This window comes from Arvicola amphibius, chromosome 6 (assembly GCF_903992535.2).
Source record: "Arvicola amphibius chromosome 6, mArvAmp1.2, whole genome shotgun sequence".
NCBI classification, from domain to species: domain Eukaryota; kingdom Metazoa; phylum Chordata; class Mammalia; order Rodentia; family Cricetidae; genus Arvicola; species Arvicola amphibius.
The window spans coordinates 34,190,938-34,218,622 of record NC_052052.2 but is presented as its reverse complement, the minus strand read 5'-3'; the positions used below and the strand labels follow the sequence as shown (position 1 = coordinate 34,218,622).

General features: G+C 44.3%; 1 pseudogene; it reads left to right on the top strand.

The window, feature by feature from the left end:
- The first annotated feature begins 1,073 nt into the window (after positions 1 to 1,073).
- LOC119816883 lies at positions 1,074 to 19,586 on the top strand (annotated as a pseudogene).
- The last annotated feature ends 8,099 nt before the right edge of the window (positions 19,587 to 27,685 follow it).

Genomic DNA, 27,685 nt, shown 5'->3' with positions numbered 1-27,685 from the left:
CTAGAGGTTGTGCAAGCTGAGGGAGGAGGCTGGCCCTAGCCTGGGTGGGTGTGGGGATTTCTTCTTCAGGTCTGTCTCAATCTGGACTGAGCCCAGCAGCCTGCATTTCCTTATCTAGACAGACTGTGGATGAAAGTTAAAGTCCCAGTTAAATTAATAACATTTTCTCCTACCTCACTAGGGTGAGAAGGTGACTTCTCTGAGCACTGCTGGAGCTGGGCTTTGAGGCTCTTCCTTCCTTCCTTCCTTCCTTCCTTCCTTCCTTTCTTCCTTTCAAGGAAACCTAGCAGATAACCTGTAGTTACAAAGCTAGTCTTTCAGTTAAAGGCCAATGACAAGCAAGTTGCCTAGCTTTGCTGTATTCTTGTCCAATTGCAGAAGAGATATTTGAGTTCACTCCATGAAATTTCAGATACCCAAGAACTTAGGCAGTGAGCATTTGATAAACATTAATTAAATTTCACATAAGCCTGGGCTTACAGTGAGATCTTAGGAACCCACATAGCTTCTTCATTAGTCTTAATCTTTTGGGACCGAGTATTGGACAGATATTATTACTTGAATGGCCAATTAGTAGCTAATTAGAACACTGGAACTCCCTGGTCAGGTGCTGCCTAGAAACCCTCTTGAGAATGAAACAGTAAATCCAAGCAGTGGGGGTGGCACAACCAGAAACCCAGCCCTAGGCAGGCCCAGGTAGAACAAAGGAGTGTGACTGCAGCCTTGGCTCTGTAGTCAGCCTCTGTCTAAAGGAAGGAAAGAAGGGAAGCAAAGGAAACCTAGTCTGTAACTCCTATTTATCAAAGACATGCTTCACTGAAAATCCCCACAGTGGGGTCCGGGAATGTATGTCAGTAGTAATAGTGTGTGCTCTTCTAAGAGATACAGTTGAACGGGGTGAGGGTAGAATGCTATCAGTCTTAGAAATTAGATTACCAAATACATAGTTAGCTATCTGCTGTGCTTTAAATACAGTTTGCCTACTGACGCCTAAAGTGTACGATAATGAGTCAATCTGACCTCTTTTGTTCAGAAGTAAAATGTTTAGAAAAGATTAAGCGTATGTAAGTTCATTAGGGTGGAGTACTGGACTCTTGGTGACTTTATAAGAGGAACAGTAGCACAGCATGCCAAGTCATGCTCTATGCCACCATGGGACTGCCAGGAAAAAGGCCATCTTCTGTGAGGCGATCCATCAAAGAGAGACTCTTGCAGGTATGTGCACCAAAGCTGTACCTTTTACTTTATGATTTTAACCTGCTTCTGATATACCCTGAGAGCAATTTCATTTTTTTTTTCTTTTGAGATACGGTTTCACTGTGTAACTCTGGCTAGCCTAGAACTCACCATATAGACTAGGCCAGCCTTGAACTCATAGAGATCCACCTGCTTCTGCTTCCTGAGTGCTGGGTTTATAGGCATTTGCCACCATGCCCAGATACAATCTCCTTCCATCTGAAGAATCTGTGAATTCCACATTCACTGAGTACTAATTGCTTATAGACCATGTGCTGGATGTTGAGATGCAGAGGTAAAGTTGTTGCCCTATCTTACCATTTTTGTTTTTGCTTTTTTGAAACAGGGTATTGTAGGCCCATATTTCCGTATGACACAAGAACCATAGGCCCTATCTGAGGTGGTCACGTAGCTCTGCAGACAAGCTGTCTCTGCCTAACAAAGATCAGGATGTTTGGTGCTCCTTCCTTTGTAATTTGGAGGATGTCTTATAGAGATGCTAAGTCATGGCCTACGTGACAGCTAGCGTACTCAACAGACAGGTAGATGCGGAAGTGACAAAAGGCCGTTCACCTGATTACCTAGGATACAGCCTAATGTATTTTCCCTGCTCGATTGGGAGGATGATATATAAACTGTTTGAAGAATAAACAAGAGATCTTGCCCTTCAAGGATGACCGTGTAAGCTGCATCTGATTATTCCTCATGACTCCGTACCAGTCTAGTTAGGGAAAATAGTTATCTATGTTGGAGCCACACAGGCCTCGACAGGGTATCTTTGGAGCCTGTCTAGGAACTCACTTTGTAGACTAGGCTGACCTTGAACTCACAAAGATCTGCCTGCTTCCTCCTCCTGAGTGCTGGAATTAAAGGTGAGCACCATCATCACTGCCTGGCTGCTGCTGCTGCTGCTGCTTCTTCTTCTTCTTCTTCTTCTTCTTCTTCTTCTTCTTCTTCTTCTTCTTCTTCTTCTTCTTCTTCTTCAATTAATTAATTAATTTTTCTGCTTTTTTCAAGACAGGGTTTCTCTGTAGCTTTGGAGCCTGTCCTGGAATTAGCTCTTGTAGACCAGGCTGGCCTCGAACTCACAGAGATCCACTTGCCTCTGCCTCCTAAGTGCTGGGATTAAAGGCATGCTCTACCACTGCCTGTTGATAATTTATTTATTTGTATGTTATGTACATTGGCATTTTGCCCACATATATGTCCGTGTGAGGGTGTCAGATCCATTGAAACAGGAGTTACAGACAGTTGTAAATTGCCATGTGGGTTCTGGGAATTGAACCCAGGTCCTCTTTAAGAACAGTCAGTGCTCTTAACCACTGAGCCATCTCCCCAGCCCCGGTTTAAATTATTGTATTTATGTATGTGTGTGTGTGTGTGTTTGTGTCGGGGGGCATGGCGCACACGTGGAGGCCCAAGAACTGGGGGTCAGTTCTCTTTTCCTACCACACAGGCTCCAGGGGTTGAACTCAGGTTGTCAGACTGGGCTGCCGGTGTCTTCCCTTGAGCCATCTCTCCAGCCTCCAACAAATTTCTTTTCCATGACGTGGGGTACCCCGTGACCTTGGTTTAATCAGATAACAATATACTGGAGAAAGAGAAAAGGAAGTAATTAAGTTATAAGAACATGTGATAAGTGTTCTGTCTATGATGGAAATATACACAGGAACAATGAACGCGGAATAAGCACCCCCCCCCCCCCAAAAAAAAATGACTGGGAAAGGAGGAGCTGTTAGGAAACTTCTCAGTTGCAGAGAATTGCAAGAACACTTTATAGACTTTATAGCCAGAGTAGCTTAAGGCCTGCATGAGGAGCGTGAGGGGTCAGAAGGTAAAGGGCCTTGTGTATCGTGTTCGGAAGAAGGCCAAGGTCAAGTCAGAGGCGGCAGCAGGGATTTGAAAACCATGTCACATATGTGTAGATGGGGCAATAGTATGTTTAAATTCAGCTTAGATGATATGAAGTGGTTTTGTGTGTGTGTGTGTGTGTGTGTGTGTGTGTGTATGTGTGTATGTGTTATTGTTGCTACTGTTGTTACTTCACAACTAGAGAGGGCTAGCATTTCCTGACTCATGAACCATGTATGATGAGCCTTGGCTGGTCTGGAACTCACAGAGATGGGCCATCCTCTGCCTCCTGAGTGCTGGGATTAAAGATGTGTGCCACGATGCCTGGGTGATGGTTAGGTTTAGGGGCAGATTACCAGACCTTTCCTGTCCTCTCTTGTCAGGTGTCCCAGCTGGTGACCCATATGAGCTGACTCTGCTACAAACCCTTTCTGGTTTTGCAGGTCTCAGATCATTGTCCATTACTCAGGCTTGTTCATCCCTAGGGGAAAGTGGAAGGAGAGGATGTAAAGAAGCCTCTAGAACTACCACCTGCAGTCTGCCAAGGGAACGTGACTAAGTGCCTTAAGGGAGGTGAGATCCTGCTTGTGGTTAGAGGTGTGGTGGGGCTAATAATGAATCACTGGGGCTTCTTACTCAGTGGTAAAAAGCCTCCTTTCCCAACCATAGGCTTTCTCAGTCTTTTGTGACTTCATTTCCCCCCCCACACACACCTCCAGGCACATCTGTCAAATGGCAAAGCAGCTACGACTCTTTGTTTTGCTTGTTTGTTTGAGAGAAAACTCTGTAGACCAGGCTGGTCTTGAATTTATAGATCCGCTTGCCTCTGCCTCCAGAGTGCTGGAATTACAGGCATGTGCCACCACACCTGGCTGTGGGTTTCTTTTAAAAGCAAGTCAAACAGATACATCTAGTCCAATATCACCTCTCTCTCTCTCTCTCTCTCTCTCTCTCTCTCTCTCTCTCTCTCTCTCTCTCGTGGGGTTTTGAGACAGGGTTTCTCTGTAGCTTTGGGGCCTGTCCTGGAACTAGCTCTTGTAGACCAGGCTGGCCTCGAACTCACAGAGATCCACCTGCCCCTGCCTCCTGAGTGCTGGGATTAAAGGCGTGCACCACCACCAGGCTATCACCACTCTCTTAATTGCAATGTTTTGGCAAGAAGGGCCCCCTTTCCCAGGAAGTTTTGTCCAAGACAAAAGGCTAGAAATACAGGTGCATAAAAGGACATCTTCCCCCTGCTTCTTGATGACAAAACTAACCCTTCCAACGAGGTCAAATGAACTGGAGATAGGACAGGCTGGGAGCCACCAGCCACTTATTTCACTTCCTCTGCTAAGATGATTCTGTCACTTATAGGACAGCTGGCAAGGTATGCGGGGCTAAGTGCAAGCAGCAAGAGGAGAGCAGGTATGCTACGACAATTTAGGGGGCAGAGGCCAAGGTGTTACTAAATGTCTTATTATGCACAGGATAGGCTCCAACCCCATAATAAGGAGTTATTTAGACATAAGTGTCCTAGATTGAGAAATAAAAGAAAAAAACTTTTTTGTATCTTTTTTTAATAAAGATATGTTTTTGAAACCTGAGATCACAGATGAAATTTAATATCATTTTTAAAAATTAGATTCCTGATTGGAGATTTAACTCAGTGGTAGAGCACTTGCCTAGCAAGAACAAGGTCCGGGGTTCGGTCCTCAGCTACAAAAGGAGACCTCATAGTCTTGGCTAATCTGGAGCTCACTACATAAGCCAAACTGGTCTCAAACTCGGAGTAATCATCCCTCTCTGTTTTACCTCTGTCCCTGAGTGCTGGGATTACAGGATGTGCTGCATGCCCAGCTTTAACATAAACGTATTCTGAGTCACCATGATGACCTCATAACAGAGATCTGGTTTCCATGATTTGGAAATCATGTGGTCTGGTTTCCATGCTTTTCTTTTGTATGTGTTGTTGCAATTAAATAAGGCATTTAATTTAATAGCCTATAAGCTTAATTTTAAGATTTTATATGTTTGGGGTAGGTTGTCATTAGGTTAGCAAAGCTTAATATAAAAGATGATTGTTGATTTGACTTCTGCTTTATACTGATTTGTCGAAACATTAAGGAACTGGCCTTGCCTGTTATACTTAGTTAACTACGAAGAAGGAACAATGACTTTTCATGAGTCAGATAACTGTCTCTCATAACAAATTAGGCCCAAGGCAACTACTGACAAAGAACACTATGATCAAAGATTCTATGCTTCTTTATAGAGAAAAAATGGTAGAATTGAGTCACCATCCAAGGGTGTAGTCAAGATAGGCACACGCAATACCAAGGAACCCTACTCCAGAAGTCAGGACCATCTCCATATAGAGCATTGCTTCCAGGAAGCTTACCTTGTATGTTTCCACTTGCATTTCTACCCTGAATTTTGTGGTTTTGTTTTTTTATTTTTTATTTTATTTTATTTATTTATTTTGAGACAGGTTTTCTCGGTGTAACAGCCTTGGCTGTCCTGGAACTAGCTTTGTAGACCAGGCTGGCCTCAACTCACAGAGATTCACCTGCCTCTGACTCCCAAGTGCTGAGATTAAAGACATGCACCACTATACCCATCATGTGGTTTTGTTTGTTTTGTTTTTAAGAAGCCATATTCAGGGGCTGGAAAGATGGTTCAGTAGTTAAGGGCACTCATTCTTCCAGAGGACCTGAATTCAGTTCCAAGTAACCACAAGATGGCTCCCAACTAACTGTCTATAACTCCACTTCCTGTAGACTCAAAATCCTCTTCTGGCCTCCTCGAGCACCTAGCATTCTTGTGGTACATGTACATACATGTAAGCAATTCTCTCATATATAGTTAAATAAAACTAAATAAATCTTTTAAAAAGTTTTCCGAAAAAAGCTGGCCGGGCTGTGATGTTGTACACTTTTAGTCCCAATACTGGGAAGGCAGAGGCAGAAGGATATATCTGAGTTTGAAATTAGCCTGGTCTACAGAGCAAGTTCCAGGGCATCGAGGTCTACATAGAGAACCTTGTTTCCAAAAAGAAAAAACAAAACAAAACCAAAACAAAAAAAAAGACAGACAAAAATAGTCAATTGCAAAAGGCCATATTTACTTAAATGGACTAAGAAAAAAACACTTTTAGTCATTATTAATTTAATTATGTGTATCCATGTGTGCATGTGCACGTGTATATGTGCCTGTGGAGGGTCAGAACATTGCATGCCCTGGAGCTGGGAATAAAACTTAGTTTGTCTGGCAAGAACAGTAGGTGCTCTTAACTACTGAGTCAACTTGCCAGTGCCCACATTAATTCTTTCCATTTGTGAAACATGACACATCTTTACGTGTATCTAGATGTTCTTTAATTTAGGATTTTATCTTAGCTTCTTTTAAAAAATGTTTATTTTGAGACAGGGCCCCAGGTCGTGTTTGCCTGCCTGCCTGCTATGGCATGCATGGGGAGATCAGAGGGTAACTTAACGGGAGCGAGTTCTATCCATCCATCTCGTGGGTTCGGGACTTAGACTGAAGCTATAGGCTTGGCAGCAAGTAACTTTATTCACTGAGCTTTCTTGCTGACCCAGATGGTCGATCTTTTCTTTCTTTCTTTTTTAAAATTTTTTTAAAAATTATTTTTGTGTATGAGTGTTTTCCTTGCACACACACACACACACACACACACAAACACACACCTACAGCCTAGTGTCCTTGTGTGACAGACCAGAGGCTGTCAAGGCTCTGGAAATGAAGTATGGGGCTTGTGGGTGGAGCTTGTTCTATAGCTTCTGCCTAGCACTGGGAAGATCCAAGTTCTGATCGTAGAATCAAAATATTAAACTAGAAGAAAGTGTGAAGCCTATCACGATAACTCAGCTAGCAATCGTAGCTTTTGGAGGCTGAGTCAGGGGAACTGCCTGAGTTCCAGTCAGTCTAGGCTCTAAATGGAGACTCAGTTTCAAAAGCAATGGAGAGTAGCTGGTTCAACAGGTAAAGGAAACCGCGGCAGAAGCCTGATGACCTGACTTCCATGCGTAGGAACCACAAGGCGAGGGAGAACATTGAAGCCTAAAGACTGTCTGCTGGCTCACTCTGCTCCTCTCATAAGAGAGAAATGAGCAGTGACAACTGCTCCTCTTCAGGGTGAGAAGGGAAAGCAAGGTAGCCAGGGTCAGGGAGAGACGTTCCAGTGCGTAAAGGTGCTTGCTGTATGAACATGAAGATGAGTCTGGGATCCCAGCACCACTGGTGAGGAGCCAAGGGAGGAGCCTGAGGTAGCTGCATGGATATGTCTATAAGCCAGTGCTGTGTGGGCACAGACCAGAGGCATCTCCACCAGCTTGCTTCAGGTTCTGTGCTTTTTTTTTATAAAGACATAACACCCAACTCTTCCGCCGTCTCTGCTGGAGTGTACCACCAGTACATGTACCTGCAAACAACACACACACACACCACACACACACACACACCCCACTAAAAGCACTAAAACTATTGTTAAGACAAATGAAAAATGTCCAAAAAAAAAATGTCTAAGCCAGAAGCTCAGGCAGCATGACACAGCACTTCCCCATTTCTATACTGGTCCCAGGGCCCCTGGGAACTGATGGGGTTACCGCCTCCACTAACTGAAATGGATAATGCGAAATAGCTGCTCAACCTCATACTGAGAAGGAAAAAAGAAAATCACTGCTGTTGTAAGGGATGATGAATACTCCAAATTGGGAAATATTCAGCTAGCATGACATAGCATTTCCCTTACTTCTTGCCCTATTATGTTAGTAATAAGAGTCAAGAGATGGGGCCATGTCTTAATGCCAGCGGTGGGGGGGCAGGGGCAGGCGGCAGGAGAATCTTTGTAGATTTGAGGCCAGCATAGTCTACAAAGCAAGTTCCAGGATAGCAAGGACAACAGAGAGACCTTGTCTCGAATAAAAAAAAAAAAAAAGAAAGAATAGTAGAAGAGGGACCCAATACCCCAATACTATTTATTAAGAGCTCAGAGTTCCCATTTTATATCACATTTAGAGACACAAAATACCACCCTCTGGAACAGGGGTTCTCAACCTGTGGGTCAAGGCCTGTTGGGTTAAAGGACCCTTTTCACAGGGGTCCCCTATGACCGTCAGAGAATACAGATGTTTACATTATGAGTCATAATAGTAGCAAACTTACAGAGGTGAAGTAACAGTGAAGATCGCTTTATGGCTGGGGTCAGCACAGCATGAGGAACTGTGGGAAAGGGTGGCAGCTAGGAGGGTTGAGAACCCCTGCTCTAGAAAGTCATGCTAGCAGGGGCAGCGAACGTGCAAACAAACCTGCAGGGTTGTATTTTCTTCTTGGCTGTCCAGGTTAGTTCAAGGGCCAAGTGAAAGTAACACTGTTGGAAGGATTGCCACAGTCAGGGACAGCTTTACAGGAAGTAATGCTTATCTGTCATGAAGGGGAATTAGTTTCCTGGTGTGCACAAACAGACCAGGTGGTTCTGGGTTTTCAGCGAGGAAGATGGAGAAGGTTCAGTAGAAATAACAGTTAACACCTCTAGAACCTAGTATTATTAGAACTAAGTAATACCAGCCAGGTTTCCCAATGATGCTAGCATTCAGGAGGTGGAGCAGGAGGTTTTATGCAGTTCAAGACCAGCCTGGACTACTAAAGGAAGATACTTGTCTCAAAAACTAAAACCTACCACCATAGCAAACTTAGGTATTGTTCTAACGAACATTAATTATTTCCACTAAGATACTAGAATTAACTGGGACATAGTGGCACACACTTTTATCCCAGCACTCAGGATGCAGAGGCAGGTGAATGGATCTCGGAGTTCTAGGCCAGCCTTGATTACAGTGTAAGTTCCAGGACAGTCAGGGCTACAGAGGGAAACCTGCCTTGAACTGCTCCCCTCCAAAAAATATATTAGAATCATTCCATTTTATAGGCAAGAAAAGACAAGGCTTAATGGATTACATTTTTTTTTTTATGTAAACTCACATGCAAAGAAGTGACTTTTTAATTTTTTTTTGAGATAGGGTTTCACTATGTAAGTGGCTAGCTGTCCTGGAAATTCGCTTCTGTAGACTAGACTGGTCTGGATCTCAGAGATCCACCTGCCTCTGGCTCCTCATAGGAACAATCACTGGAACAAGTGACTTTTAACTCGGGAAACTGACCACAGAGCCCCAGTTTTTAAAACCACAAATCAGATTAGTGACGAGATCAGATTCAGAAAGATTTAGAGGGTGGAAAAAAAGGTATGCAAGACAGACAGAACAGCAGCGTAGTCATCAGAGGCCAATAGAGTGGTCTGCCTTAGGTGGTGTGGGTCACAGAAGACCAGACAAGGTTTTTTTTTTTTAATGATTTATTTCTTTTATTTCATGTGTATGGTGTGTGCCTGCGTGCATGTTTGTGTGAAGATGTTGGATCCACTGGAACTGGACTTAACTGACAGTTGAGCTGCCATGTTGGTGCTGGGTCCTCCGGAAGCGCAGCCAATGCTCTTAACTGCTGAGCCATGTCTCCAGTCACAGGTCAGGGTTTTGAGACACTATGGGGTGCACCGTTCCCCGAATTCGGTGTAATTAGACGTGGTCTTCCGTGAGCAGATGGGGAGACCCTTATGCACAACACATAGGGAGGTCCTAGGAATAAAGAGCGGCGAGGTTTCCCAGGCACCCCGATAAAAAGCGAGTGCCCTCAAGGGGAGTCCTTTCTCACCTCTCTGAACAGCTGCAGCGAAAGTGCGAACGTTATTTTGAGACCCCCCCCTTCAACTTCAGGCTCTTCCAGGGAAAGCGCTGAGTCATTCCGACAGGGCAGCTAGGGCGGGGCGGGGCTCAACCGATCCCCCTCCTCCCGCACCACCCGGCCCTCTCCGAGTCTCGCGATAACTTCGTGGGCTATAAAAGCTGCGCCCCGCGCGCGCGTCTCGGTCGTCGTCTTCCTTCCTCTGCGTAGCTGTTTCTTCTTGAGACCTGTGTGACTCGACCTGGTGAGTGTACGGGATCGCTGGCCGCGAAAACGAGGCTCGTTGCCCCTCACATCACCGGTTTCTTTCTGCCCCAGGCGGGTTCTGGCTCTGCAGGGGGCGGTCACGGGCTGAGGCAGGCGGGCGAGGCCCTGGTGCCACGAGCGCTCGGACGCTGCTCGCATTCTTCACGTGCCCTTAGTTCCCGGAACCTGTGGGAACCTTGAGGCTAACGTTGAGTTTTCCGCCTCTCCGGACTTTCTGATCGCGTAGATTGACGCGGTGGGACGGTAGTGCTGGAGTCTTCTCGACTAAGCTCCCTGCGCGCGCTCCGCTTGTGCCGCGTTGTTTCCTGAAGTTCTGGGGTGGGTTATGGCGTGAGTGGCAGGAAGCCTCAGGTGAGGTTGGGGCCGTGACCGTCTCGGGCGTTCTGGGACGATTCCTCTACAGAGGCTCGCAGCGGCCAGAATTCAATTTTCTGTATTGGGTTGGTCTTTGGGTGCCAGGCCATCTTGCAAAGCGAGTTTGAGTAAGCTGATGTAGCACACTAGTTGCTGCATGCCCTTGAAAATAACTTTGATACGAAAAAAGTTTGCGATGGACGACGCTCCCTAGCCTTTAATTTGGTTATTGGAGTTATGACCAAGAAGTTTGGACTTGAGCATTCAGACTTGAGTGCTTTAAATTTGTTTTAGATTGGCTGTTTTTCGTTATGTGTGTCGTTTTGGGTACGTGCGTGTGGCGCAGGTGCTCGAGGTTAGATGTGTGAGACCCTCTCTGTAGCTAGTTACAGGTGGCTGTCACACACCCTACGTGGGTGCTGGAAACCGAATTAGGGTTCTCTACAAGAGCAGTGCAGGCTTTAGGCCGTTGATGCCATCTCTCTAAAGCGCCTAACGGTGTAAATCTTAGTCTGTCTTGGTATTGATCTGGGGTACATAGCAGAAATCGTTTCTAACAATACTTGGATTTTTTTTTTTTAAAGATAGAGTTTTCTTCAGGTCCGTCCTCTAATGTGGTTAGCCTTGAACTCTCTAATCCTTCAGGTTTTATTTCCCAAGTGTAGGGGATTACACTTACTATCCCGAAACATGTATGTGTGTGGGCTCTGATGTTAAGACAACCTGTAGAAGTGAGTTCGTGTTCCATTTTATGCTGGTTGAGGGTTATTGGACTAAGGTCGTGAGGTAGCAAGTGCCTTAACTTACATATAGCCTCACTGATGTAGAAACTTTTTGAAGGTAAGTTTTCTCAGTCTTTTCTCAGGTACCTCCTGCCTCAGCATCAGAGTGCTGGAATAAAAGCCTTAAGACAAGGTCTCAATTAACCTAGGTTTGCACTCAAATAAGGTATGCAGAAAGAACTGCTTAAACACAACACCTAATGTTTTTGAAATGTCCTGGCATTGTGTTGCTTGGATTCTTGTGTCCTGTTCCCATTCTTTCCTGCTTCTTCCTATGCATATGCAAAAACTGGTTCAGAAAGGGTGGTAGAACTGACTGTTTAGACACTGTGGAGCTTTTTTGTAATGGAAAACAAAGGCGAACATTCTAGTCTTGTTTTACCCTGGAGTTGGAGCTTTTGGGTTGTGACTAATATAAAACAATATATTCAAGGCCACTGGACAGTTCCTTGGTTGAACTACAGTTAAGTGCCTAGGTGATGAAAGCTGTTGGTAATTTAGAAAAACCAGGCTTATTTCAGTTTTTTGTTGTTGTTGCCTTTTTCAGCTGATAGCAAGATGTCTTCAGGAAATGCAAAAATTGGGCATCCTGCCCCCAACTTCAAAGCCACAGCTGTTATGCCAGATGGACAATTCAGAGATATCAGCCTAAGTGATTACAAAGGTAAGAATTGATTACTTTGGGCAAGAGGCCACTTCACGTGTCTCCATGCTGAAGTGAAGTCATGGCTGGGACAGTGACTACTAGGTAGTTCTCCTAGGCGTAAGCCTCTTAACATTTGCTTGATTATCTTTTAAGTGGTATCTCTATTATTGGAAAGATTTTTTTTTTTCCTTTTGAGATAAAATCTCTGTATAGCTCTCTGTCCTGGAACTCACTACATAGATGAGGCTGGCCTTGGAACTCACAGGGATCCTCCTGTTGCTGTCGCCTTCTACTAGGATTAAAGGCATGCACCACTGTGCCCTCTTTTGATTCTCTTTGTTTGCTTGTTTGAGACAGAGTCTCACTAACCGCTGGCTGGCCTGGACCTTGATATGTAGACCAGGTGGTAGCAAAAATTCTAGAGATCTGCTGGCCTGTGCGTCCATTAAAAGTGTCTGGCATCAATGCTTGGCCTTCTCCCCTCCTCTTCTTTTAAATTGGAAAACTTTCGGGATGTGTTTTATTTTTATGTGTATGGGTGAATAGTTTTCCTAGGCACAGTGTGCTCACAAATAGGAAGGCGTTGGATCCCCTGGGGCTGGATGTTAACCCCCACATCTGTACTGGGAAGAACAGCCAAGTGATAACAGCTAAGTAGCTGCCCACCCCCCCCCCCCCCCCCCGAGTTTCTCCGTGGCTTTGGAACGTGTTCTGGAACTAGCTTCTTGTAGAACAGGCTGGCCTTGACTCACAGATATCTGCCTTAGTAGTCTTTATAGTCCCCTTCATCTCTTGTTTTAAGAAAAACTTGAGATATTTAGTCTTACAATTCAGTCTTTGGACGCTGTGGCTTTGCTTCTGTTCACAAGGAAAAAATTGATAGCTGCAATTATAATTTTGTTTGCCATACTTTTATACAGATTCTTTGCAGGTTCTGCTAATGTTCTACCTTCCCTCCCTTCTTTTCAAAATTTGACCTCCTAGCTGGGTGTAGTGGTGCATCAGTAGATCTCTGGATCTCAAATAAAAAAGTAAAACATAAATGGCCACCTTAATTATTTTTTAAAGGTGTATAAATTTTTATGTGCATGAATTTTTGCCCTTATGTGTTTATGTACACTGCTTGTGTGCACAGGTGTTGGAAACCCATAGAATTGTAGTTACAGATGGTTTGTGAGTTTGCCATGTGGCTGATTGGGTCCCAACCAGAGTCCTTTGCAAGAGCAGCATGAGTACCGATAACTGCCTGAGCTTCTAGTCCCCATTCTTCCCCTCTCCCTTGCAATCTCATTTGTTAGGTCTTTTGGGACCATTGAGAGCATTGATTCCTTAGGTATAAGCTTCAAACTTGGTGTTAAATGTACCTTCTTAGTGGTCTATGAGTTTCTGGAGATAGCTTTTGGGTAAAATATCCAGTGAAATCCATTGATATCATTCTTTGTTGTTGATATGCAACAGTTACTGTGGGCCTATGAAAAAAGATTTGCAGCAGTCTAAACACACCTCTAGGGAGGTGACCCTGGCATATGGTCTAGGGAGTAGTTGCTCTCTGCCTGTAGGGCTTGGTATACTGAGGCTTCAAAGTGCTGGTTAAGCAAAGCCACAGAGAAATTGCTTAGATGAGTCAGGACTGCTTGTTGTTGACTTCAGACATAGTTGCTACCAGAATATAGGAGGATATTTGGAAATGTTCCAGTCGTTCAACCATTAGGAATGATGAGAGGCTTCTGGCCCATTAGAAGAATTACTTTAAGTGAGAATCTGAGTTACTAAAGTAGAATTGGAGCTAGAAATCCTGTTACACCTACCAGTACTGTGGGTACTTTTGGTTGTAAAATTTTCTAGTCATGTCCTGTTGGGCTTGTTAGGAACATATTTGTTTTAATTCATGAAAGTTACTTAAACATTACCCATGAAGGCTGGAACATATTCATCAGGTAAAGTGCTTGCTGCACAAACCTGAGGACTCAAATTTATTTTATCCATGGAGCCTACATAAAAAATAGGGTTTGCTGGGTTCTATGCATTCTAAAGGCATAGGCAGCAGATCTCTTGTGTGTTCAAGGTCAGCCTGGTCTGCCAGAGCTAGTTCCAGGACAGCTAGGGCTGTACACAGAGAATCCTGTCTCCAAAAACCAATTAGTAAAAAAAAAGGAGGGAGGCAAGGCAGGCGGATCTCTGTGAGGTCGAGGCCAGCCTGGTCTACAAGAGCTAGTTCCAGGACAGGCTTTAAAAAAGCTACAGAGAAACCCTGTCTCGAAAAACCAAAAAAGATAAAGAAAAAAAAAAAAAAGGAATCATTGATTAGATTCTATAATTCCACCAGTTCCTACTCAGATAGATGGAGCTAACTAGTCTATAGTACCACAGCAGAAACAAGAAACCCTGCCGGTAACAGGATGAAAAGGGGAAATATTACCCATGATATTGCTTAATTATTCTTCCATTTTTTATATTTATTTATTCTGTATACAATATTCTGTCTGTGTGGTATGCCTGCAGGCCAGAAGAGGGCACCCAGACCTCATTACAGATGGTTGTGAGCCACCATGTGGTTGCTGGAGAATGACTCAGGACACTTTGGAAGAGCAGGCATGCTCTTAACCACTGAGGCCATCTCTCCAGCCCCCTTATTCTTCATTGCATAAAGGCTCTGACTTTACTTTCTGTCTGTATTGTTGGCTTGCCTTCCTTATCTATTTTTTTATTATTAAATTTAGTTATGTGTGTGGGTGTTTTATCTGCATATATGTCTATTATCATACATGTATGTCTGTGTGCTAGAAACAGGCTAGAAATGTGGTCTTGGTCCCTGGTAATGGATATTACAGGCATTTGTGGCACTCGGGGAATTAAGTCTGGGACCGCCTAGAAGAGCAGGCCAGCTCTTAACTGTAGATGACCACAAATTCCTAATTCTCCTTCTCCTTCAATTTTCACCCCCAGCTTCTGTTGTTGGTAGTTTTGTTTTGTGGTTTTGATTATGCTTTTTGAGATGGTGTTTTTTGTGGAGCGTCAGGTCAGCTCCAGGATACATAGTGAGACAGTCTCAAAAAACCACGTACCCCAAACACACACACAACACATTGGGTGTGAGTAGCTACCTCTGCCTGTCTCTGCTTTCAGGACAAGCAGGAAAATCATAAATTCAAGACCAGCCAAGGCTGTTTAATAAGTTTTCAAGATAACACGGTCTACAGAAGGAGACCCTATGTCAAAATAAAACATTGCCTGGTGGTGATGTCACATGCCTTTAATCCCAGCAATCTGGAGGAAGAATGAATCTCTGTGAGTTCAAGATAATCTTGGTATACAGAGCAAGTCCGTGACAAGGCTCCAAAGCTACACAGAGACCCAGTCTTAAAGAGAGACAGAAAAATAAAAACCTAGTTTCAAAGCTACCCTCTTGATTACTTTTTTTTTTCCTCCCCAGGAAAATATGGTCGTATTCTTCTTTTACCCTCTGGATTTTACTTTTGTGTGCCCCACTGAGATCATTGCTTTCAGTGATAGGGCAGAAGAGTTAAGAAACTGAACTGCCAAGTGATTGGAGCGTCTGTGGATTCTCACTCTGTCATCTGGCATGGTAAAGTTTTTTTGGTCCCATTTTGGCATGTTTGGAATTTTTGTTTTCTGTTTTTGTTTTTTGAGTCAGGGTTAATACATAATTCAGGCCGGCTTTCTTTAGTTTGTAGTATCTCCAGCCTTAGCCTTATGAGTAGGTGGGATTATCAGGAGTAGACCACAACATGTTGAGGATTTCTTGAACAAAATTTAGAGGTTTGGCAGTAGACTTAAGTGTCGGCTTCTGGGCTCCCACTCCTTCTAACTGTCCAGCAGCTGAGACAAAGCAGCTTGAGTTGCTGTGTCTGATACACACTCTTAAGTGTTGTCAGGCCATTCATTTACTGTTGGAAAAGTTATGGGGGGAAAGGTATCTGAAAGGGGAGGGATAGGTCCAGTTAATAGTTCTTGGTTCACAAAGGTTTGAATGAATGGATTCTAAGAATGTCTCTTGCTATAGGGTTAATACACCCAGAACAACAAGGAGGACTGGACCTATGAACATCCCTTTGGTGGTCAGACCCCAAGCGTAGTATGCTCAGGATTATGGAGTCTGAAAAGCTGATGAAGGTATCTCTTTCAGGTATGCTGTACTTTGTTTTTTTGTTTTTTTCTTTTTGATTTTTCGAGACAGGGCTTCTCCTGCAGATATGCGTGCAACTTTTATATACATTGGTGTTTGTTTAATATTTACAAAAATCTTGTAAGTAGTTATACTTCCATTTTTTTAAAATACTGTGGTAAGTGCATACCCTAAGGAGGACAGGAGAGTATGTTAGATCCCCTGAAGCTGGAGTTATAGGCATTTTAGTTGTAAATGACCTGACATGGAGGCTGGGATCAAAACTTGTTTGGCCACTGAGCATATCTTTGGGAAGCAGAGGCAGGCAGATCTCTATGAGTTGGAGGCCAACCTGATCTACAAAGTGAGTGCAGGTCAATCAGGTCTATACAGAGAAATTCTATCTTGAAAAAACAAGCAATTCCCCCCAATCACAACACCCCCCACAAAAAAAGGAATAATGTGTGAATATGTGTGTCTATGTGTGCCACCTGTGTCCACTAGATCACCTTGGAACTAGAGTTTATAATGGTTGCAGTTGTCGCTGGTCCGATGGCGCACACCTTTTATCCCATCACTCAGGAGCAGAAGCAGGTGCTCTCTCCATGAGTTGAGGCCAATTTCATCTACAAAGTGGAGTTCAATGAGAGGCTACAGAGAAACCCTGTCTCAAAAATAAAAAAAAAAACAAAAAAACAACAACAAAAACCCAACTGGTGCTGAGAATCAAACACAGGTCGTCTGGATAGGGCAGCCATGCGCTTAATCTTCTGAGCTATCTCTCTGGCCCCTTCAGTTTTTTTAAGGGTGAGATTTATTTTTTTTTTTTTTTTGGTATTTATGTTTTTGATGGTTCTGGGCGTTTCAAATTCAGTGCTCATACTTGCAGGAGTCTCACTTTACTGAGTCGTTCTCTCCCAGCCTCTTGTTGTTATTTTTTAGGAAACTTCGTTATTATCTTTAAGTTGGCTTGAACTTGCTATAGTTCAGGTTGACCCTTGTTCTAGTGAGCCTCCTTTCTAGCCTGGGTACTAGAATTTATAGGTATGTACTGCTAGTGTCTAGTCCTCCAGTCTGTTTTATTTTGGACATGTTGTCTGAGGATGATTTTGAATTCTGATCTGCTGTCTCCACTTTCCTTTGTGCACTACTCTTTCTGGTTTATGTGGTCCTTGGATCAAACCCAGGGTTTCCTGTATCTGGGGCAAGCACACTGCCGACTTGAGCTGTATCTATCTCATTGTATTGTTCAGTTGGTTTCACTAATAGTAGGCTGGTATACTTTGTAGAGCAGCCCATTTCTTAGGACTTACAGCAATGCAAAAATTTGACTTATAATGCCTCTTTCTCAATGCTTCACTCTCCCACCAGGGGCCTCTTATTATTGATGATAAAGGTATCCTTCGCAGATCACTGTAAATGATCTTCCTGTTGGCCGCTCTGTGGATGAGACTCTAAGACTAGTTCAGGCCTTCCAGTTCACTGACAAACATGGTGAAGGTAAGTCATCTGCCCGCTAATTGAGATAGCAGTATGGTAGGGTGCAAAGGCTATTGGGTAAAAGGGCAGTTGTGGTCTTGCAAGAAATGAAAATCTAGATTAGAGGGTTCTGTGTGGGATAGGGTAATATACAAGAGCTGGAGAAAAAAAACAAAGGCTTTTGTTCAATCTTCATATTCATATTCTGCTAATTTGGAATCAATGACTGATGCAGATTTGAGGAGAATCTCACTGTTTTTTAGGTTTTTTGAGACGGGGTTTCTCTGTAGCTTTGGAGCCTGTCCTGGAACTAGCTCTTGTAGACCAGTCTAGCTTCAAATTCATCACAGAAATCCACCTGCCTCTGCCTCCTGAGTGCTGGGATTAAAGCGTGCACTGCAGCCGCCCAGCTGATCTCGCTGTTAATACCTGCACTCAGGAGACAGTGGATCTCTGTAAATTTGTTACCATTCTGGTCTAACTAGTGGATTATAGGTCTAGGTCAGCCAGAGCTACCTTCAAATAAGCCCTGTGTCAGAGAGAAAGGGGAAATTTTTGTGTTTGGAGACAAGGTTTTTCCAGACATTTTTTACAAAAAGAAGTATTGTTTATTAAAATTGCTTGTATGTGAGTGGTATTGATATGCCTCTGTCATGGGACACACAAACAAGACCACCACAGAGCCAGTATCCAATTTTTGAATTGTAGGTTGGGGGTATAGAGGAATTTCAAAACAGCAATTAATCAGATACCTACAAGGACATTTGAAGGAAAACGATGTTGTTTGGACACCCTAGTGGGGTCACGTGCTTTGACCAGGGCTGGCACAGGTTCTTGGGAATGTTTGACTTTGCTGGGGCCTGTATTTAACACCCTCACCCCCGTCAAGTTGGGTCCCATCTAAAATGGAGTTCAGGCAGGCAGTGGTGGTGCATGCCTTTAATCCCACCACTCAGAAGGTAGATGTAAGGGGGATCTCTGAGTTCGAGGCCAGCCTGGTCTACAAGAGCTGGTTACAGGATAGACTCAAAGGTAAGCAGAGAAACCCTGTCTTTAAAAAACCTAAACAAACAAACAAATAAATGAATAAAAAATGGAGTTGATCTTCTGCTAGAGGGTGTCAGAGCTATTTAAGTTCGCTTTTTTGTTTTTGTTTTTTGAGGCAGGCTTTCTCTTTTAACAGTGCTGGCTTTTCCTAGAACTCACTTTGTAGACCAGGCTCATGTACCCCAGTCCAATCAAAAAGGAAAAAAAAACAGTCAAATTAAGTTCATTTTGTGTTGTCCATATACTCATTGGAGCATGCTCAAACTCCTAGTGGCCTGCCCCACCACCGCCCCCCCATGGAAGGAAAAGTGTATCTTTTTCCCATCTGCACCCCTGCCAGAAGCCATGTATTGTGGAGAACCATATGGCAGCTGGTTGGTGAGGGATGGGGCCAACTCCTGTGCCCGTGACCACTAGGGGCCACTGTGGCTCGTTTTGAGTTTTTGAAAGGGTCTCACTTGTCTGGATTGCACAATGTAGACAGGTGGTCCTTTAAGTTCCAGAGATCTGCTACCTCTTGCTCTTTTCATTCAATGTTTGAGGTAAAGGATGTGCCATGAAAATTTGTAGTCTAGTTTGGCCTTGAATTTATAATCCTCCTGCCTCCAGTTTCTTCAGCGTATCTGCCAGTGTGTGCCACCAACATGGCAAGCCCTTTGTTCATGGAGGAGGAGGATAGGAGATACCACTCAGGCAGGTTAATAATTAATGATACCTTTCTCTTGCAGTGTTGCCCAGCAGGCTGGAAACCTGGCAGTGATACCATCAAGCCTGATGTCCAGAAGAGCAAAGAATATTCTCTAAGCAGAAGTGAGCACTGGACGCATTTTTCTGCCAGGCTGCATTGGACAGCGAGAAGAAAATCTCTAGTACTCTATTCGTGCTTAGAAAAAACTTGGTGTCATCCAAGACATGCCTTTCCTACGTCTGGGGGGTGGGGGTTGGCCTTTCTTCCACTTTTGGAAATGGACTGAGCTGTGTTTGTGGTAGAATATATGATACACCTGTTGCAGAAATCAACCTGTTCTTTTTGTAGTATCTATTAAACTTGAAAATATGAGGATTTGGTGAGCTTCATTAAGAGGACAATAGTTTACTGTCAAGTTGACAGAAATGAACAGTTTGCATGTGTGCACAAAGCCCCGTGTTTCTAAGGCTGTGGCCACATAAACGGTGTGGGTACACCTGTAATCCCAGCACCAGAGAAGTGAAGGGCAAAAGCGAGCATCGGCTGTGCGGAGAGGACTCCAATCTGAACTGCCTCAGAACTCCAGCATGGCTGTCTAAGATTTCCTGAACAGCTGATTCAATGATCTTACTATTTGGCTCTTGTTCCATACCCTTGGTGGCTACAGGGTTAGTAAACTTGTGACCAAGTGTAGAACACACTGTGAGCAGAACACCATGCAAGCATCGTGGGTCTGAGTCCAGTCCCCCAACACCACATAAAAAGGCCAGGACCAATGCTGTGTGTTCTTAAGTAAATGCAGGGGAGACAGGTAGATTGGCGCTTGCTGGTTAGCAAACCTCAAATAAAGCATCAAGTTCAGGGGGATTGTCTCAACCCACAGCACATGGCTCCCAACTGCCCTCTAAATTCCAGCCTCAAGAAGACTGAGACATGCTTCTGGCCTACACACAATGCAGTCTGCTTGCAGCCTAGGTTGGCTTTCATCTTGCACTCATCTCAGAGTTCTGGGAGTAGAGACGCTGATGGCCGACCATCTCTTTTTTTTTTCTCATGGTTTTATTTTTTTTTATATTAAAAATTTCCGATCTCCTTCCCTCCTCCTCTTTTATGTTTTTATTTTTCGGATTTTTTTTTTTATTATGTATGCAGTGTTTCTGCCTGCAGATAGACATGCAGGCCAGAAGAGGGCACCATATCTCATTACAGATGGCTGTGAGCTACCATATGGTTGCTGGCAATTGAACTCAGGACCTCTGGAAGAGCTCTTACCATTGAGCCAACTCTTCAGCCCTTGACCATTTCTTTTCCTTCCTCTTAAATCACATGTTCATGGGAGAGGGGTACATCAGTGTATATGGGGGTCAGAGTACAGCTTCCAGGAGTCTGTTCTCCTCCTCCCATGAGGATGGATGGCAGGCTGGCAAGATGGCAAGATTCTTTAAGCCTTTAGTAATAAAATCACTACTATAGGTCAGACAGTTTTCAAAGTCATTTATTTAAATAATTACATGGCTTAGCCGTATGTGGTAGGTACCATTAAAGGGTGTATAACCTTAGGATCATCTTAAATCAGCAATTCTCTGCCTGTGGGTTCAAGACCCCTTTAGGGTTAGAGAGACTTCCGCAGGGGTAGCCTAAGACCATTGGGGAAACATTTACATTATGATTCACAAACAACAAAATCAGTTATATGAATAACACTGAATGTGATTTTATTGTTGGGGGTTACCACAACATGAGAAACTGCATTAGGAAGACTGAGAACCACACCTCTAAATAGTATTTTGCAGTACTACACAAAAATATAACAGGTATGAGTCCAATATTTGAAGGCACCTGCTGATTTGAGTCTGTCTTGAATGTGTTTGTCTTGGCCAATGTAAATTGAGTCTTGACTCTCTTTGCAGAGCTTCAGGAAAAAGTCAAAATAAATGTGCTTCTTTCACACATCTTTGGTCCCAGCACTCAGGAGGCAGAGGCAGGCAGATCTCCGAGGTGGAGGCTAGCCTGGTCTACAGAGTGAGTTCCAGGACAGCCATAGCCACACAGAGAAACCTTGTTTTAAAAACTAAAAAAAAAAATAAAGTGCCTTTTCAAAACCCAAATTCTACCGCAAATAAATCTACCAAAGTGCGATTCCACAGGGGAAAGGTATCAAGGGCCCGGGGACAGAGGTGGTGAGACACTGGGCTAAGCCAGCTTCGTGCTCTGCTGGAAATCTGAGGCTTGGTAAGCATGGAACTGGGATGCTCAGATGTAGTGCTAGGGCGTTCTGAAGAGCTGGGCTAAGCCTAATAGGGCCAACGTTGTACAGGTGGGGTGGAAAGTAGATCTTCTGTTCTGAGTATGTTCTTCAGGACTCACAGCATCCCAGTAAGTCCAGTCACGCCAGTGGAAATTGAAGCCTTCAAGTAGAGTGACGTGGCCAGCTCTTGTAGGCACACAATCAGGGGGCTTTCTGGGTGGCAAATTTGGCACTTCAATCCGTGGCAAGCAACATTACCCTCAAGAGAGCAAACCAGTCCCCCAAATCGGGGATGTATGCACACACCTGCTATGTGCTGGGGAGAAGGGAAAAGAAAGGCATGTGTACAGAGGCCATTTTGGACACTAAGTCCAGCTACCATTATTGCAAGCTTTTTTTTTCTTCAATTTATTTTTATGTGCAAGCAGTGAGCTACAGAGGCCAGCAGAGGGTGAGCGCCAGCCTTGTGGGTAATGAATGCTACTCTTCTGCAAGAGCAACAAATGGCCTTAACCTTATAACTTTCTGTATAGTCTGGTCTTGAACTCATTGAGACAGTACCTTGCCTCTGCTTCCCTGAATAGGAGAATAAAAGGCATCTGCAACCGACTCTGGGCCTGATCTATTCAATTTGTTTGTTTTTAGCAGAGGTTTTTTCTTAATAAATCTACCTGTTCTGGAACTGTGTAGAACCAAGGTTAACCTCAAACAAACAAAAAAACTCCAGCCTTTGCCTCCGGAATGCTGGCCTTACGCAACCACTGCCCAGCTTGCCTGCTTTGTACTTAAAACTTTGTGTTTCCTGGCTGTCTCTGGAAAAGTCCAGGGGCAGAGAAATCCAAGTCAGGCTCAAGGGAGCCCTTCCTTAGCTCCTTAGAATTGTTTCTGAAGAGGTGGTCAAGATACGGACAGGATAGTTAGGTGGGGTGAAGGATAAAGGCACTGTGTGCCACACCAGCATACCAAACTTGAGTTTGACCCCTGGTACCCATGTAAAGGTGAGAGAGCCAATCCATAAAACTGCCCTCTGAGCCCCATAGGTACATTCTATATTAACACAGTAATAATATCTTAAAAATGAGGAAAAAAGGCCCGGGCAGTAGTAATATACTCCTTTAATTCCAGCACAGGAGAAAGGCAGAGGCAAGCATATCTCTGTGAGTACAAGGAGAGCCTGGTCTACAGGAGGGAGGTTCCAGGACAGGTATCCACTACATTCTCATTACATCACTATTGCAGTTGGGGAACAAAAAATGTATGCAGTGAGAAGCACTGTGAATAAAGCAGATACAAACCAGGCCTATGGGTCCTTTCCAGGAAGGTCCAGGACCTGGTTTATGGCACATCACAGTCTCGCTATGGTGGTTTTCATTTTACTTACTCTTAGAACTTCAGAACACTCTTCTAGCCTGGAACCCAGCAGATCTCAGTCCCATACCCACAGCCTGGGCTAGAGGATCTGTTCCTTCAGGGCTCTCAAGGTCTTGCGGTAGAGACCTGTAAGGACTTGTAAAGAAGGATGAGTAGATGAGCCTCCACGCGAGACAGTCTTCTCATCCCCTCTGGTATGTGCCCTCTTTCCCGAGGCATCTTCCTGTCCAGCCATTCCTGCTCCTCACCTAATTTAAATAAAGTAGATTGATCTCCCTGGAGTGTTTTCTATGTGTCCTCATCCACATGAGATCGATTCTACTGGACATTTCCCTTCTCACCTAACTGCTTCCTGTGACCTCTGCCTCTGATTTCTGACATTTAATCGATACACGTTTGACTCCAAGTTCAGGTGAACTTGGAAAGCAATGTTTTCCCCCATTGTGGTGAGTAGAATGGGTTCAGGTGTTGGTGTGAGGCAGGCAATATGATGAGATCACAGAGGAGAGTGTGGTACCCTGGTGGGCACTAGATCTAGGGCAGTCAACACTGTCAGACTGCTTATTGTAGTAATATTTCAATTGTATTTTAGAAATCAGCTTCCATGAAGATCAGAGTCTCAACCACCACCCTGTTCAGCCTCAAGATCAGGCAGTGTATCACACACCTTTAATCCAAGTAGCCAGACTGGTTTGGCATAGAACCAGGTGGTAGTGGGGCCACGCCTTAATCCCAGCCCAGAGAGGTATATAAGACAGGAGGAGACAGCTCTCAGCCAGTCTCATCCTGAGGAATTGCCCGGAGGAAGGATCGCCTACTCGGACTGGAACAGAGAGGTAAGTGGTAGTATCTGGCTGCTTGGCTTTTTCTGGTCCTTCATGTTGAACCCCAATAATCTGTGTCTGTGTTTTTATTAATTGTGCTAGAGATGATTGAGACTCCCAGAGTCCCTAATAACCTTCTTATCATCAGCAAGCCCAGCTTGTATGGTTGCAGCAGGCTTCTGAGTTTCTCTGAAATTGAGTCATCTTCGAAAACAGAGACAACCCAAAACCTTCCTTTTTCTCTTAAACTGTGTTGTTTGCATTTTTGGTTTTGAGACAGTGTTTCTCTATGTGACAGCCCTTGCTGTCCTAAAACTCGCTTTGTTGCCCAGCTGGCATCCAATTCACAGAGATCTGCCTGCCTCTGTCTCCTGAGTACTGGGATTAAAGGCATGTGCCACCACCCCCAGTCTTCCTTTTTTCTTAAATAAACTAAATGTTTCCTATACATTCTTTTCTACTTTAAACCTATGACTTGTGTAATTTAAACTCTTTTAAAAGTTCCCATAGTGCTTTTGCGACATTAGTGTGGGATAGAAATATTCTTTGGACCGAAATCTGGAGTGGAACAGCAGAATGGTCTGAGAATCTGCAGGCTTGGCTTGCGCATTGGTTTGCTATTTATTCCCCGGACGGCGTTGTGTTTTCTTGGCTTACACATGAAATAACTCTTATGTTAGCAATAGACTTAAGAAAAGACTGACAATTTTTTTTTAAAAACAGTTTTAAGACAGGGCTTGAGGGGTGAACATCTTAATTCCCAGTATTTAGGAGGCCAAGACAGGCGTATCTCTGTGAGTTGGCGGCATCCTGGTCTACATGGACCAGAAGGAACATGTGGCAAAATTAATCAAAAAGGAAAACAAAATTGGAGAGTGTAAAGATATTAATCTCAGAAAAAGTATGTTGTCAATTATCCGGCTTATAAAGAAACCTGGAGACCCTGAAAGCGCTCCATCATAAATACTGTGGGGTAGGTTTTATGTTAAATTAAAATTATTCTTTTTGAGACAGGTGTCTTGGGTATTATTTGCATTGCAGTAATATTGAACTTTTAAAAAATTTGTAGGTCGGCAGACTCTCGCTCGTGTTCTGCCATGGTTGGCAAGACTTCAACACGCTCTCCAAAGCTGAATGGTCTGAAGCGTTACTGTTGTCTGTGTGGGCAGATGTGGCCGGCCTAGGGAAAGGAGGGGTTCGAAGTCCCTTCGGAAGAGGGTGCAAAAAAGGGATGGCGGTGAGGACCTGTGGGAGGGTGCACCTGCTTGGCAAGGGAATTGCGGATTGTTGTGCTGATATGTTGGGCGGTGGGCAGCTAGGTCTCTACGCAGCGTGGAAGGCTGGAAAGGGGTAGAGGGAGAGAGGATGGAGATTTGCCTGTGGTGGCTGAGCTTGTGGATGGGTGTCCAGAAGAGGTAAAGCAGATGGAGGCCTTCTGCTCCAGTGCCAAATGGAAACTCCTGGGAGACCACAGTGGAGGTGGACATTTCCACCATGATGAACGAGATCCATCTTCTCCTAGGAGGGTTCGTCATGACAGCCCAGAACCATCTCTTCCCAGGAGGACCTGTCCTCTCTCCTCCTCGAAGGAGTCCTCGTTCCGGGAATAAGACAGTATTTCGAGACAAGTCTGGTCGGAAGAGGAATTTGAAGATGGAACGCCTGCAGCAGAGGACAAAAGCAGAGAAGGACTCAGAACGAGATGAGCTCTATGCCCAGTGGGGCAAAGGGCTTGCTCAGAGCCGGCAACAGCAGCAGAATGTAGAGGATGCCATGAAGGAGATGCAGAAGCCTCTGGCCCGCTCTATCGATGATGAAGATCTGGATCGGATGCTGAGAGAACAAGAGAGAGAGGGGGACCCGATGGCCAACTTCATTAAGAAGAATAAGGCTGAGGGAAACAAGCATAAGAAAGTGAGGCCTCGCTATAATGGTCCTGCACCTCCTCCCAATAGATTCGGTATCGGTCCTGGCTACCGCTGGGATGGAGTGGACAGATCCAATGGCTTCGAACAGAAGCGCTTTGCCAGGCTCGCCAGCAAGAAGGCTGTGGAGGAGCTTGCCTACAGGTGGAGTGTGGAGGACAGGTAGCTTCTCCGAGGCTGTGCGGTGCTGTGGTGGGTGATGGCACAGGACAGCCCGACATCCAGCTCTAAGGCTTGTCTTGCTAGACACAGACCAGCAACTCGTGGTCAGTTCTGACCTTGGACTAGGCACCTACCCTTGGCTGTGTCCATGTTGTCTGTACTGACTGACAGCGACTTCTCTATCCCAGGGTTTGTTCTTAGCCAGTGCTTTCCTTTTATTTTAAAAATAAATAAATATTTATTTTTTCTGAAAAATAAATAACATAAATAAAATTTGTATGTCTAAGATGTGTGTGGTAGCGCATGCCTTAAATCCCAGCACTCAGGAGGTAGAAGCAGGTGTATCTCTGTGAGGTCTAGGCCAGCCTGGTCTCTAATTTCAATTCCATATGAGAGTATCTGAGAAGACAGCCATTGGGGTACCCTGCTGGAAAATGGGCTGACTGAGAAGCTCTTTTCTCACAGTCGGCCACAAAGGATATACACAGATCCTCTGCAAAGATAGTCCCTAGGGGGCCTGAATTTCTCTGCACAGCCTTGGCTGTCCTAGAATTGAAATTATAGACCAGGCTGGCTTTGAACTCATCAATATCACCTGCCTCTGCCTCCTGAGTGCTGGGATTAAAGGCGTGTGCTACCACTGCTGACCATTAGCCCATTGATTTTTAAATTCAGGCTCACTTCAGCTTTCAGGATATAGTCAAAAGCAAGAACCATATTCTTTGCCAGAATAGAATGCGAATGGCCTCCAGCTCAATTCTCAGTACAGTCCTTCTCTCTAAATCCTCACAGAGAGGAGGGAAGAGGAAGAGAAAGAGAGACAAAGAGACAAAGAGAAGAGAGAAACAGAGAAGAGAGAGGAGAGAGTGAGAAAGAGAAAAGGAGAAGAGAGACAGAGAAAGAAAGAAAGAAAGAAAGAAAGAAAGAAAGAAAGAAAGAAAGAAAGAAACCCAGGCTGATCTCAGACTTCAGATTTTCCTGCCTCAGCCTATATAGTGCTGAAATAATATCTGTGTTCCACCACACCCAGCTCAAACATTTTTCAAGAGGAAGAGAAAAGTTTTGGGGTTTGTTTTCAGTAACACAATGTCTTAGGGTTTCCATTGCTTTCAGCGAAATCCCAGGAGCAAAAACCAAGTTGGGGCAGAATGGGTTTTCAGTTTACGTTTCCACATTGCTTTGTTCAGCATGAAAAGAAGCCAGGACTGGAAGGAACTTGAGCAGACAGGAACCTGGAGGTAGAAGCTGAGGAAGAGGCCATGGAGGAGTGCTGCCTACTGGTTTGCTCCTTATGGCTTACCCAACCTCCTTTCTTATAAAACCCAGGACCACCAGCCATGGATGGAGCCACCCACAGTGGGCTGGACCCACCCCATCAATAACTAGTTAAGAATATGCCTTACAGCTGGATCTTATGGAGGTTTCTTCTCAGTTAAGGTTCCCTCCTTTCAGATAACTGTGGTTTGTGTATCAAGTGGATATAACTAGCTAGTACACACAATTAGCCAATTGTAGGAGCACATATTCATAATCCCAGCACTAAAGAGGCTAAGAAAAATGTGGGCCATGTATTCAAGGTTAGCCTGAGCTACATAGCAAGTGTGTCTCAAACAGATGAACAAAACAAGGCCTCCCTCAGTTGGGCAGGCATGGGCCACGTGAGATCTGTCTTCAAAATTAATAAAGTAAAAAAGAGCCAGGTGTGTTTTGCATGCATGCTAGTAATCTAAACTCTTAGGACGTAGAGGCAGGAGGTTCAGAATTTCAAGGCCAGTTCCAGAGCACATTTGATGCCAGTCCAGTAGTACAGGAGAACATGTCTTAAAAGGGGTAACAAAGGAAATATATACAGTATAATCTATATTTAAGATAGTAATAAGCCTGTGGTCTTCAAAGAATTCAAGTTCAAATCCTTGCGCCCTAACTTGTAGTTATATGAACCAA